The 14,641-nt window shown below is 41.8% G+C and overlaps 1 protein-coding gene across 2 annotated transcripts in view; it reads left to right on the plus strand.

The window, feature by feature from the left end:
* The first annotated feature begins 570 nt into the window (after positions 1-570).
* sema5a (sema domain, seven thrombospondin repeats (type 1 and type 1-like), transmembrane domain (TM) and short cytoplasmic domain, (semaphorin) 5A) overlaps positions 571-14,641 on the plus strand; it is a 67,605-nt gene continuing 53,534 nt past the window's right edge. The window contains exon 1 of one of the 2 annotated variants that reach the window (XR_015854626.1): positions 571-886. The gene's annotated coding sequence lies outside the window, so the exon portion shown is untranslated. The remainder of the gene's footprint in view (positions 887-14,641) is intronic. The other variant, XM_088363379.1, reaches the window with a different exon arrangement.

A 14,641-nucleotide genomic window follows, 5' to 3' on the forward strand; every position in this document is an offset into this window, starting at 1 on the left:
TTCTACTTTATCTTTTAATGACGGCATAGACTAGTTCACGGAATCAACATAATATAAATCCATCAACGTATTAAAACTATTTATCCTTGAAATATAGATCAAATAAATCTTGTCATCTCTCATATTTGGATATATTTGGATTTATTTAGTTCACAAGCCAAGTTGAAAAGGGTTTAAATATACAAAAAAGTGACACAATTTTTTCCCCAAACATTGAAGCTTAAAGTGGAAAAAAAATATTTTCAGTGGGAGCCACATTACAAACAGCACCTCATATTCTGAGTCATATTTCCAAATTCAACCCATGGGACCACTAGTTGCTCCAGTGGTTCTAGCTGGCTGAGCTGCCCTCCTTGACCACCTGCAGGACAGCTGTGCGCCGCTGCAGCCTGCCACGTCTCCCGTATCAGCCGAGAACGCCCCAAGAGGAGAACCAAGCGCGCATCGTCCACCCACAGATCCACGCGCACACGCTCAACTGATGCGCACGCCTGAAACATTGCTCCCCTCCCTCCACAATCTCTCGCCGGAGTAAAGTTATCTTTCTCTGCTCTCTCTCGTTTTGGGTTTTACACACCCTACCTCCCCCCCTCCCCTTTCTTTTCTCTCCCCGGGGGAAGCACACATTGTCTGTGGCGCAGTGTCCGGTTTCAAGCCATGCTGCGCGGCGCGCTCTCCTACGTGGGTCAGAAATAGAAGCGAGAGGTCCGGGAGGAGGTTCTGCTGAGAGACACTTTGGCTGAGGCTCAGATCCTGTCCCGAGCGCAGACGCGGCGCAAATTGGGGATATACGCATATGCATATTTGTTCTTCACTCATCTACTGCACGGACAAGACACGCAGCGTGGATCTCAACTAAATGACTACGAGTTGACCACCTCACCAGGTAAGCAAACCAGTAGTCATTTCATTTTTTCTGACATTGTTAAATATTGCACCTTATTCATTGACTTTTTTTTCTTGTTTTAAACATTCACTGGGCTGAACTTGCGTCATCTATGCAAGTCAAAAAATAACATGCGTTGATGATCAAACAGCTGCACAGTCCGTTTTGGAGAAGTTTTTAAATGATGCTTCGCCTCCTGTGACCACTTGGTGGCGCTGGCAGAGTGCCGGCCCCTCCAGGATGTTTGGCCCATTCAACAAATAGTGTTTGGCTTCTATCTAATATTTTATGACAGTAGAATAAGGTTATGCAAAATTTACATGAGATGAAGACTGAAGTATTACTTGATATTTCTTGCCATAGATAAATAAACGTTTTCGACTCTTCAGTGGCTTGAACAGCTTTGTAGAGTAGTTTGCTTCAAAGAATTCATTTTAATTTGCATTATCTGCTTGAAAGCACTTGTCTTTGCTTTACTCTGTTCTGCATACAAAAAATGGAGCTGTTGCTTTGACAAATGCACAAAGTGTACTTTTTGTGTTTTTATTTCTGTTTGTCTGTAACCCTTTAAAGAAGCACATGGATGACATTGCATTCTGTCTGTCTATCTGTATCCATCTATTGCTTTATCTATCTTTTTTAAAATCATTTCTGTCTGATTTGCCACTTGCAAAACAGCACAGTTCCTTTGACACCTGATTAAATGATGTCACATGACCGATGTGAACTCCACCACACCTGAGGCTTGAGAAAGTCACAGCAAGGACCACACTGTTTAAGCGCCATCAATCTATTCATCTATTAAAAGAAACTTTCGCAGATCTATTTTTGTCATACGACACATACTTTTTTCCATTGTCCTTGCCGTGCTAGCAACAGTCATCTTGCGCTAATAATACAACCTCAGACCCTGGAGGATGCACAAGACCGCCATCCAGATGGAGGAATTAGTTTAGACCTCCAGTATCCTGGTCTTTATTAGATGCAGAAGTTCTTCAGGGATGGCACAGGGAAAAATGCAAAGTGACAACGTGAAAGAACTGAATGAGAGATGTCAAAATATGAGAAATCATCCTGCGCTCCTGGATGATTGCAATCTATAGTCTTAAAGCCTCAAATTCCTTTGCATCATGTCCAATCAGTATGATGGCTATTTAAGTCCAGACACGCAAACACAGCAATTAGTTTCGCCCGTAGAATTCCTTGATGACAATGACCCTTGTAGCTCTGGTGGGTTGTGGGGTTGCTATGACAACCACATGAATGAGGAGGCTATTGTCGCTGACCTTTGTGGTATGGCTTCCCTTGGGGGGGGTGCTTCCAGTCCCGCTGGGAGTGAAAGTGGACAGGCATTATCATGCACATGTAAACTAAACAGTCATTACCCTCTGGCCCTATCACTGCTCTTTTAAGGTCTTTTGTTGGCTTATTTATCTGACATATGCACCATGGGGCTTTGGGCTATTTTGTTTTAACCTACACGCACACAAACACACACTCCGTTCTAGTTCTATCTCTGTGCCAAGGCGCTTATTTTTAGTTTTTCTTTGTTATGGCCCATTAACATTAGATGCGTTCTAACTGAGCTTAAAGCTGATTTTTCAAAAATATGAAATATAAACCTATTCAGCAGTTTGTGTGTAATGTTCCAATAGTGAAATCGCCAGTGCCTAATGGTCCATCGTACATTTGAAAGTGGAATGCATAAGTTTGTAAAACAATACATTCAGTGATGCTGGTTTACTTAATGTTCGTACTTTAATTCATTTTTTAAAAGAAAAAAATCATGTAAAATGACTTATGGGTTTCAGATTCCTACGCCAATCCTTCAACTGTGTTTCTATTTGATCCTTATCGTATAAATTTATTCCTGCCACTTTAAATTGGACTACATGAAATCTCTTATTGCAAATTCTGCTAGAAAGTAAAACTAGTCAAAAATCTCCCCGCTGTGTCTTCTCCCCTAATCTGCCGTTCTCTATTTATACATATAACCACTTTAACCACATTATCCCCCCCGCCCCCCTTTACCCTGCTGCCACTGATGAGTTCATTCCACTCAAAAACACTTCTTCTAAATATCGATGCGACAAGGACCCTGTGGTGTTGTTCTTTGAAGAGAACAGCGACATGTTTGCTACTTGCAGGGGGTGAAAAGTTGTCCGGATAAAAGCGAACAGGTCTCTCCTCATCGCTGATACTTAAGAGGGACGATACAATGTTGCCACGGTGACCAGTCCATCAGTGGACTGACCACTTGAGGATGAGAAAGGCTTTTGTCCAGGCCAGACAGTTGCCATAGAGATTATTTAGAAGCTATCAAGTAAGTGTTTTTCATTTACACGCACAAACCACAATATTAGGTACACCTAGCGGAGTGAAAATGATGCTCATTTTGATTGACAGCTGTTGAAGGTCAGTGGAGTTCATGATTCCATTTTATCCAATGTAATGCTGGCTACGCTATTAACTCAGCTGTCACTACTGTGTCTATCCAAGAATAAATGTCTGTGGTTTGTCGCAAACATGTCTACATGTCAGGAGGAATTAGCGCCACTTAAGCAGCATTGACCTGCCAGCACTGTTACTGCGTGGAAGTTCTCTCCCATTTCTTACAGCTCAACCTTAAACTCCCCTCAAATAGCAGTGGGATCTTTTTTTTTTTAAGCAAGATGCCTGTAAAGAGGCGGATGGGCTCTATTTGGGTCATCATTAAATAATCCCCAAAGCTGAGGTTTTCAAAGCAGGATCAAGTCAAGAGGCTGTTGGAAAGGTTCAAGAAAAAACTAACTACGCTGTCATTTTTGTTCAAGATGAAATACCTTTTATTAATTGCTTGAAATATTACATAGAATAATTTGTATTTTTCTATGTAGTATTGTGATATTCAGTAGCCACTATTGATTTATTTCAATTATTTTTCCAAACTTACACCAATGCAAGTAATTTAAAAAAAAGAAAATAGCAACAAAAATTGGACGCAATCTCAACCGTAAGCTATTTTTAAAATACCCCCGTGGGCAAATCATAAGGTCCTTTGAGAGACCCATGTGGGCGATTGCTGGTCTAGTAGAGCAGAGGTCGGTCGCCACGGTAATTGTTTTCAGTTTCAATTAATTCACTTCAAGTGTTACAGTTGCATACTTAATAGTGCCGGCCTGACTGAGGTTTACTACACTGTCGAATTTACTGAAAAGTTACAAAATAGGAAATATACAACCTAAAAAAAAATCTTAAATATCATTATTATGATTATTTTTAACGATTGAATCCATAATAAGTGCTTGTTGATCGTTGTGTATAATGTGCCAGTTTGAATTCTACTGTCAAATACTCATTCTGCCCTATTTATTGGAAATAGGAAGGCATTTGGAACCTAAGCAACAGCATCGTTAGATAGCGACACTTGACTAGTTTATTTCCCTAGACGCACAACAGATTTATCCCGCGCTCCATGATTCACTGAGGTAAAACGGAACTACCTCCTGAGAGACTGCAACATGTGCTGCTATCTACGTATAGTCACTTCAATTAGCACTAATGTGCGTCTCATGTTTTTTTTTTTGCTTTCACATTAGAGGAAGGTTGTGCTGTTTTTCTGACTGTGGGGGGGGGGCATAATAAGGCACCCCGCTTTGATGTGTTTAGTTTGATCAGTGTACGTGTGTAAATACAAAAAGATAAAAAAAATCCTGGAGTCAAAATAAAAACATATAACTCGACTTTGAAATCATTATGAAAAGTCTAATCAGAGCCTCAGAAGGGAAATCAAAGAGGAAGCGTCGCTCAGCAGATGAATGGGGAAAGGAAATCGAGGAGCTCGCCGCATTCGTTTTATCCCACCCCGAAACCCAAGTTCGCGATAACATCTGAAAGATAAAACGGCTCACTGGTTGTGATGCGGGAAAAATGGAACGCAGATACAGAAGGAGATTAAAGGAGAGTTCCAGAGAAGGAAGATTGGACACCGGTGATAGAAGCCACTGAGCAGATCAACAGACAAAAGAGCCCAGCCGCCTGCTTCTTGAATGCAAAAGATGCGCAAAAAGAATCATCCCAATGGAGTTGATCATATCTGGACTTGTCAACTTGACAGGTTGTCCCAATCAGGCCCGAGGGAGGGGAAATTGTTCAACATTTGAGCAGGTTCTCTCAAGAGGCAGCAGTCCAGCCAATCTCTGATGTAGTGCAGGGACAAAGAAAAAGACACTTCGTGCACAATGATAAGTGAAGCAGCCAAAAGTGAAAGGAAAAGCAGACAAGAAGAAGAATGTCCAGCTTGGATCACACATTGACGTCACCAAAGTACAAAAGTACTTATCCGTCGTCGCTTTCCATTAGTGATGATTGCAAAGGATCAATTTTGTGAATCTTTTTCTGGGTTCCCTTTTAGAGGTCTTTTGAGAGTGCTATTTGTGTTATAAAAGTGATATTTTTCCACTTTTTTAAACTCAGGAGAGACCAAGACCAATTGTTACCTTGTTCTGAAATGACCCAGTTCATGCACAATTTTCTCATAGTATGGCATGACTCCATTTTAGATCATTCCAAAGCTCCAATTGCATTGCTGGATAGTCTCACAAATCATTTTTGTGAGTGGCATTTCTTGAAAAAAAGAAAAAAAAAAAATCACATTTCGCTTTGAACTAAGAGGCACTTTTTGTGCATTTGGCAGATGCAGTTCTGGGCGTGCCGGGTTACTCGATCAGGTTCCACGTCTGGTTTTTTTTTAGCAATCATGTGTTGTTGCTCAAACCTGAGTAAATTAAGCCCTTAGCGCATTGTGCTCCAAAGTCGTGTCCACACTCTGAATCCACTTAAAGCGGGCCAACCTCATGGGTGACCTGCTTTTAGACACAATAGAATCCCAGTTCTTGCTGTGAAACCGCAAAAGTGGAGTGTGCTCTGACACATACTGCTGGCTGTGAATAACAAAGCAGCTGTTATTGCATGCGGGCAACATTTCACTCACACATTCATAAGAAGAGACCATTCTCGTCAAAGTATGAATTCATTCATTCTCGTGTGATTATTTTCTTTGGGCTGATGAAGGCCTACTATTCATTCATTGTTTCTTTTCTTAATCTAAATTTGTGTTTTGAGTACGGTGGCTCTGGTACCTCAGGCTGCACTGGTACCTGGAGCCTCAAAGATAAATCACAGTCCTGCAAAATACAGAAGATAGAGGATTTGATTTCCCATTGCTTGGTGATCCCAGCGCTGGAAGTCTTTGCTCATGAAATCTTTCTATCCCCTTCACCCAGTTGTGCTGACTCGCCGCCTCCGTGGCCCCGCTGGGATGTTAAAGCTTCTCCAGAGTCAGATGGCTCCCTTATAAGTTGCCCTGACTCGTGGATAAAACAGTTACCGTTCTCGTGAAGGTTGACTTTTATGTTGTTTTGTGATGCCTCGAAAACAAGAATGGAGCATTGAAGCCTGCGGCGTTACATAATGATTCCACGGGGACTGACAACGAGGCAGTCGGATAGACAAACACAAAGAGGATATGAATGGAGGAAGTAAATCAACATTCGTTGAAACAAACACAAGGCTCAAGTTTCTCAGGCTATTTTGACCTTAGGCTAGCTTGACCACATCCGACCTTTCCCTTGACCAAGACTCATCTGTTGCCTTTCTGTGAATGAAGATAATGCAGATCAAGATTTTCATTCCAAGCAATAGAAAATGCTGGTCTCGTCTAAAATGCCATAATTTTTTATTTATTTTTAGACTTAAACACAAATGACTATTAAACTTGCTCATTCCTGCACGGAACACTTGGCTTCCCTAAGTCAATCCTTTTCACAGTTGACCGCTTTAAGCATTCATATGGAAGTATTAAAGTTGTGAACAAGAATACTACTCAAGACGTATCATCTAACCAGTCCCCAAAACGATGTCATTTGTCAAAACTTTATGCTTTGCACCAAAAAAAAAGACCAAAGAGGTCTAAATACCCAAAGATTTGTCTTCCATACTCTCCATCACTCAATACTAAAACGTTCATGCACCACTTGAGCCATCCCAAGAGGGCTGTGAATGTTTTTTCTTGCCCTTCCGCGGAAAGAGATGGGTTAGAGTTCAGGGTCAAGTATGCAATTTTATGGTGTAGCATCAAAAAAACATTTTCCTGTGAGCCCTTTTCATCCAAACAGCCACAGAAGGGCCAAATAAATCAGAGACCTACTGTAACTCTTCATCATTCTCATCATCATCATCGTTCCTCTGTGCACAAGAGCCCTCTGGCTTCATATAGCATCAAGATAAGGAGTGAGGCTCGATCGTTAATGTAACGGCATTTCTTCACTCGGGGTCAATACTGTTGTCTGATGCTTTTTTTTTTTTTCAGGCATTTGAAATTGTAGCTCATATCCACGTATTTTTTTTCCTCATCTAGCTGGTACTCATAAGGACATATTACACCTGTAAAACATCCAAATGCAAGTATTCATCATTCGTTCACACGCTTTGAATAATAAAAAAAAATTTGACGGGATGATTAATGCGCTGACTCTTCATGCCAAGAAAGCACATGTGCGAGAAAGATGAATTTAAGCACATGACTAACATCTATATATGCAGTAAATGGGGCTTAGAGGTTACTATAAGGGCAACACAGTTAAAGGAGACTTTTTTTTGGGGGGGGGGGGGGGTTGGTAGGACTTACAGAGGTGGCACCTGTGAGCCACATGTGGATGAAAAACGCCATCGTCATCATTAAAAACTAGTGTGGAAGGGATCGTTAAGTCATTATTTATGTGCTTTCTGCTGCTTTTATCGCCACCAGACTTAGTCGCACCGTACAGACGGCCTCAGAAGAATAACACAATTGTGTGAGCCACCTAAGGGGGTTCGGGCTAATAGAAAAAGTGCAGGCATGGATAGTCTCGGGCACTTGTAAAGTTGCCAAAAAGCTTGTTGTAAAAATAGCGTCGTTCACGTACAATGGACCTTTCAACAAATGAAATCCATGGTAATGAGACACCTTGCTTTTACGAGGAAATGAAAAGGAAAGAAAATATTCAACGGTGCAATTTCCCTCATTCATCAAAAAGAACCTGATAGCCGACTATTCTGCTTGCATTTACCCAAAAACTAAAATTTACAGTCTATAAAGGATAAATCAACTTCACAAGGAGGGCACAGAAGATTACCCGAAACAAGCTTTTTCCATCTGTCAGAGGCAAGATTCCAAAACAGGAACAGACTCGTAAACAAATGACATGGCAGTCTGTGCATTATTTTTCTTCTGTAATGCTTTTGGCTTGGACGTCGACACTGTGTGATCATCAAAATAGCATAATTGGTATTTTTTGTTGGCTACAATACGTGAGGATTGGCTCGGAGTCAACCTTACCGCATTTTTTGGCAAGTCATATCTTGCTTAAGTGATGTCATGATGTGGTTGAAAAAAAAATAAAACTAAAGGTGGTTGAAAGTTAATGGGGGAGGGTTTTATAAAGGCCAGTTGGGTTGTGTTGCCCCCATGCAGCCCCCCGACTCACCATGGTGTTTCCTCTCCATTTCTAAGAAGGCTATTGTTGTTTTTTCAGCTGTGGCTGACCACCTCTGCTGTGGACTCCTATTGTTTTGTTTTTTTTCTCTCTGGTTCAGTTACTCAATAGAACCACATGTATTCACAGGATTGTGGAATAGTAAGGTGTTATTTTCAATTCTCACTTCCCGTTCTTCCATCTCTTTCTTCCTTTTTTTTAATCTCCTCTGTTATTTTCCTCTCTGACGGCTCATTTTGTTCCTGCCTAACCTCTTTAAACACCTCCTCTCCTCGACAATCCTAACCAGCATGCTTGCTTCATCTCCCTCTCATCCTTTTGGCTTCCCATCCTTCCCTAAGTCTTTTTCATCCTTTGACTCTCCTCGTTTTTCCATTCGAAGAAGCTCCGCATCAGTGATCTCGGGCAAGTGACCCGAGACGACCCATTGGCCTTTGCTCCTTTCTTTTTTCAGCAGATCAGAGTGATTCTGTAGGCCATTTATTCAGCTACTTCAACTTAGATGAAGGGAGAAAAAAAGAATCTACAAAAATAAATCATGCATTAAAAAAGAAGTAATACTTTTTAAACTACGAGACATACAGGTTTTACGTTTTTTCTCTCTAGTCCATAGAAATAGTTCCCTTAATAGACAAGTCTAAAAATAAAATACAAACCTCAGGCACATTGACACATGTCGCCACACAAATTGGAAGGTATTTAAATCCACACGAGGTGATCCTGATACAACTCACCCAGCAAACCCCCAGTAATCCAAGCGAGTGGGGGTATTTGCACAAAGAGGCTGTTCAGCTCTAAAAGATATATTTGGGTCAGGTAGACAACCGTGCAGTGCACACACATACACACTCACTGGCACCCTGCACAGACAAGCGTTGAGCTCGTTCCGCAACAAAAACACATATGCGTGAAGAAACATCTGTTTTGAGTCTGCAATTGAGCCCAGATGGACCTCGAGGTAGAAGTAACAACAACAGGGGGGGGGGGCTCACACCATCATGCTTTGCAGGGGGCATGCAACCAAAATCAATACCTGTCTCATCTCTGATATTTAATTCAGTTGGCCAAAATCCAATTAGCTTTGTTTGTATTGTACTGCGGAGCACGTGGCATGAATATGCATTGAACGCAAGGGGGGGAAAACTTTGGTCGTCTTTTTAATTGGAGAGGGAAGAGGAGGTAAAAGCTAAACATAGAATGTGAATGAATGTATCGCAGCTAAAAGTGATGCTATCCGCCTTTGATGTGGAGCCAGCAGAGGCGTCACGAAATAGCTCTGCGGTTCACAACAGATTTAGCCCTAAGCCTAAATTAGACCTGTCCCAGCGATACAGGCGGGTTTTACTGTCTTCTGTGACACTTAGTCACTCTGGGGATGTTGCTGGAGCTGTTGTTTTGTTGCATGCATGCACTCAGACCTTTCTATTTGTGTACAGAGGTGTTTACATGTACAAAGAGGAGGTCAGATGTCACTTTTATGGATAAATAATCAAACTATCTTTTCAATGAACCTGTGTGGGCCTTTTCAATCAAAGCTACTTTACATTCCACACACTATGGTTTCACCTGGTGTGGCGTTCTGATGATTTAGGGCGAGGTAGTTGAGTGGATTAAGTGTGCGCTTCACGCTTTCTGCTTCATGCCTCCGAAGGAGGGCATAGTGTCATCGATCACTGCGAGACACTGTGGAAACATTAAAGTGAGACGTGATTAGTAAGAGTGCAGCCGTGACACGTCGGCGGGATCAGCAACAATGACGCCCTGGGAGTTTTTCATGCCTCAGAAGTCTTTCATGATGCTCAGCCCAATTGAACCATACTAGAATCATATTTGCTGCAATTTCTTTGCATTTCCTCGCCACCTCTTTGTGACCTTGGCTTGATTGGCCCAGGTCATCTACCTGCACAATCAGCTTTGTTGCAGTGTTTAATGAGCACACATGGAAGGACACCATGGTCATTAAGCCAATACGGACTTGTGATAAGGCAACTATTGATGTGGGGGCTGATGATTAGAGATGATTAAGAGGGGGAGGGGTCATTGCTCTCTCAATAGAGTTGCCATCTCGCAACCCAAATGTTTGGTTGGGAGTCCTCGTGAACACGTAAACATAATTCGTTTTTGCATGAGTGAACAGCTGCAATTTATCGAACCATTTCCGAAATAGTTCACGTGTGAGAAAAGTTTTACAGAGACACCTTGATGCAGTTTAATGTTAATATTTTGTTATTGTTGCCGTCTTCTCTATTCCTCCGAGAGTGTTATGTGAAGCAGCCTAAGCTGCCACTGCACAGAAGCAAATGCAATTACGGCCTCCCAGTAGATTCCTAATCACTCTGCCCCGATGTTAAAAGTTCTTTTTAATGGGTTTTGAATTTCAAAGACACAGCAGCAATTCACTGGCTTCCCATTTTCGCCGCATGCAAATAAGCTTATTATCTGGCCATTCTTGGATGTAGCCGTCAAGATAAGCTACTGACTTTATTCTTGGTGTGGCCCCCATAGACAGTGTTTTTAAATGAATAAAGTTACGAGAGGCAAAGTTTATTTAGGACACCTTTTTTTTATAGAGAAAATGGCATTTGGATGAAAGGCTGGTTTATAATTTCAGTTCTAGTTCATCAAAAGAGGGGATTTTGAAGGGGTTTAGTTCAAGGCTTGGAATTTCTTTCATGCCATACTTGACTCCTGACGTTGTGCACCGAGACTGGATCATGCTGGGGGTAAAAAAAAAAAGAAAACTTCTCAAAAAGTGTTCCCACAAAGTTGGAAGCCGAATTGTCCAAAATGTCTTGGTAAGATGAAGCATCAATTAGAGTTAAGTGCTGTAGGCCCTCTTCTGGAAAACAAGCCTCTAGCATTATCCCTCATCAAGCAAAGTTTCAATTGGCACAATGCAGTCACTCATGAGACTACCAGATGGAGATTTAGTCACTCCTCAGAAGTTATTCCCACCGCTCCAGAAGCAGAGGTTGCGTGCTTTGCCGCACTCCCTCTGATATTTGGTGTTATGCTTCGTGATGTAAGGCTTGCATGCAGCTGCTAGGCCATACGATGCTCACGCCAGCGAGTGAGGAGGCTTGGGATTCTTCTCAAAGATTGCACAAAACATATTCTGTGTGGCAATAAAGTGCACTATTTTCATTTGAAAACAATTTGGCACTTTGAAAGTGCATTTTGAACCCTATCAGTCTTAATGTATGAACATTTTTTGTATACCTGGAAATGCTGAAATTGGCCAAGTATGTCAAAAAAAATCTTATTGATAGTCAACAGAAATTAAATATTTAAAAATACTTATCTACAGATATATTTAAGAATTGGTCGTTGTGCTATATTGCAGCCAATAGAGTTATGGCCCATTTTATAATGTCGAATCAGTTGATTGTGCTTCCAATTTGTATCACAAGAATAAAATCAAGTACAGTGCAATTAAAGCTTTTATGCTTCTCTTTCTCTCTACTTGAGTGAAGCCAGACACATAAAGCGAGTTCATCCATAGTTTGGCTGAGGTTATTGCTCTCATATGGGGAGGCAGACAAAATGCATGCCAATGAAGAATGTGGCTTTTGTATAAAATGGTCTTAAGGAGGAGGAGGAGGAGGAGAGACGATGCTCCTGCATCTGTTTACGTGGTCTAACAGAGATGAGATCACCGGAGGGTGCCTGTCTCCAATTGTGCCTCTCTCTATTTCCACGTTAGCCTCGGTGGAGACTCAGTGCCACGTGCAAACATGCACACAAGCACTCTCATTAACACTCCAACTTTGGAAGATTGTGCCAGTCTCTGTTGTTAATGGGACAATTTACAACTCAACAGACGGCCGCACCGAATACACGTGAACGCGGTCAGCTAATTAATTGGTTCCACTGGAGCTGAGACCTCATTTACTATCCACTCTGCCATGTTTTCTCTGATAATGTACTCCTCAAGACAGCTTCCTTATGGCTCTCCTCCTATACGTGCGCTGAAGAAAATATGATTTTTTTTTTTTAATCGAGCAAAAAAGTTGTTGTTTTTAGAGCCATTTAATTACAGCGCTGATGTTGACAGTCGAGTGAGCTTGTTATCTCGGATGTGTTGAGTACAGGCAGCATGAGGGAAGATTGATTATAATACACTTGTGCAGGTAGCATCTCGCCTACTTCAGTCTATTAAAAAAAAGTGATGCAGCTAGCTAGATGCAGTAAAATTAATACGAATAAATCAGAAGCGTCGTTAAAGTTGGAGGTACCACTGTGATGAATCCTCAGGGGATTCTCAGGACCAACTGTTTTTACATCACACCATTTATTTTAATTGCTTTAATAAAGTCCTTTGTATCATTAGCTCGTTCTTACGATATTTCTCTTAAGCGTGGCACGGGCATAAAATTGCACCTGTTAATTGTCGTGTCGGCCACTATGCGTTGAAAATCGTTTTTTCCGTGACGCCCAAGAGAGTGTGCAGAAAATTTGGATCTTGTGAAAATATGTAATACAGGAGCCAACTCATATATCATCTTCGAAAATGCTCTCTGGGGCCCTCGTCTTCCCAGGATCCCTTGAATCATCATAACTGCCCATCCCCATATGGTAGCATGCAGCGAGTGTAATGAAAGACACTCGGCCATTTATCTATAAGGTACTATGTCATACATCATTCGCTCTCTTATATCCCGTAACCTCTGAAGCTCACATGATTGATTAGGACCTTAGTAATTTGGATCATTCCGTGCAGAAAAAGAAGACTCATCTTCAAACGAGGTAGAATTTCTTTGCGTTATATGCCCGGCTCTTTGGGAAGAAGCTGGTGCAGCGATTGGTGGTGAATATTTGCTTTGCAGACAAAGCAGGTGTGACTGGCAAATCCGCCAGAGATGTGCGCCCGCTCACAGCTGTAGACAGTGATAGTGTAATTCTGCAGCCAGTGAGACGTTCACTTACCCGTTAGCCAAGCATGTAATTAAGCTTTAAAAATGTCACCGTGCACAGAGGTGGGCTTTATGTTCCATATCGATGCAAGCCCATGTGAGGGTTGAGGGGGGTAACACTGATTTAATGTTTGTTTGCTGGTGAGTATTCTTGTTATAAAGTTTCGACTTGGAATAATTTGTCGCATCATCCAAGCAGTTAAACTAACTAGGCATGCTGGTCATTTTGTTGAGAGTCAAACTATTATTATTTTTTTTTCTACATATGAGAACACTGAGTTGGCATAGATGCAAACATTGTGAATTGAAGTAAACATTGTGTGGTCCGATGAGCTCTGGTAAGTCATTTCAATGAAGTAAGACATACTATGAGCTGACGTCTGTTTTGCTTTGATAGAGATCGTCTTGTCTCCGTAGCGTAGGTATGGCGTTGACAAAGCGGTTTGTTCTCTGGCCTTGTTGTGACAAGTGGCTCTTGGGGAACGCCCCTCCCTTGGCACTGAGAAGCAACGCTGACACCAGCCTGAGGGTCTGAGTCCAGAGCCACCGTCTCAGCACTCCATCAGAGGCTGGGTCGGCCGCAAGATTTTTCACGGGTTGACACGGTGTTGTCAAACATGTCTCAGCAAGGAGCAGTTTGGAAGGGGGAGGGGGGAGTTGACTCACACATTTACAAGGTGTAGATCAGAAGAATGAATTATATCGAAGAAATATGTTGGATGTGGATCATCCTGCTAAATTCACAAGTGGAAAAGAAATGTTTCAAAAGTCTTCATCGAAAGAGTGGCTTGCTGTAAAAGTCAGCGATCACGTTGAACTTCTTCAAGCAATCATCGAGGCACGTCATGCCTATAATTGATGTCTAGTGATGCGTGAGGGCTTTTCAAACTCATGTTTGTCACTTTCTTGCAAAAATGTTGTTAAATTCTTTGCCTTATCTGAAATGGTGTCCCGCACACACAGGTACACTAACCAGCACTACCTCAGCGAGAGAAAGTGAGCTAAGTCAATATGAGGGCAGAATTTGTGAGCCACTTGAGAGTTTGGATGGGCCTCAGGGTGGGAAAGCGCTCGCTGCACAAAACCAGCAAGATAGTTGTTAGTTGAGTATGTGCGTGCATATTCATGTGCGCGTGTGTCTTCATTTACTCCAATCTCGCATTTCCAAACAGATTGGAAGCAATGTGTGCATCCAGCTGAAGCAACTGACATTTCTGCTGTTTGGTGTTTATTCCAACATGCTCACATAAGCCATAATGCGTATTGTCACGACTGAAATTGTGTTTGCGAGATGGGAAAAAGTACAAGACCAACTGCTTGGGTTTGAT

The sequence above is a fragment of the Syngnathus floridae genome, chromosome 20 (genome assembly GCF_059516105.1).
Source record: "Syngnathus floridae isolate MCC-2025c chromosome 20, RoL_Sflo_1.0, whole genome shotgun sequence".
Lineage (NCBI taxonomy): Eukaryota > Metazoa > Chordata > Actinopteri > Syngnathiformes > Syngnathidae > Syngnathus > Syngnathus floridae.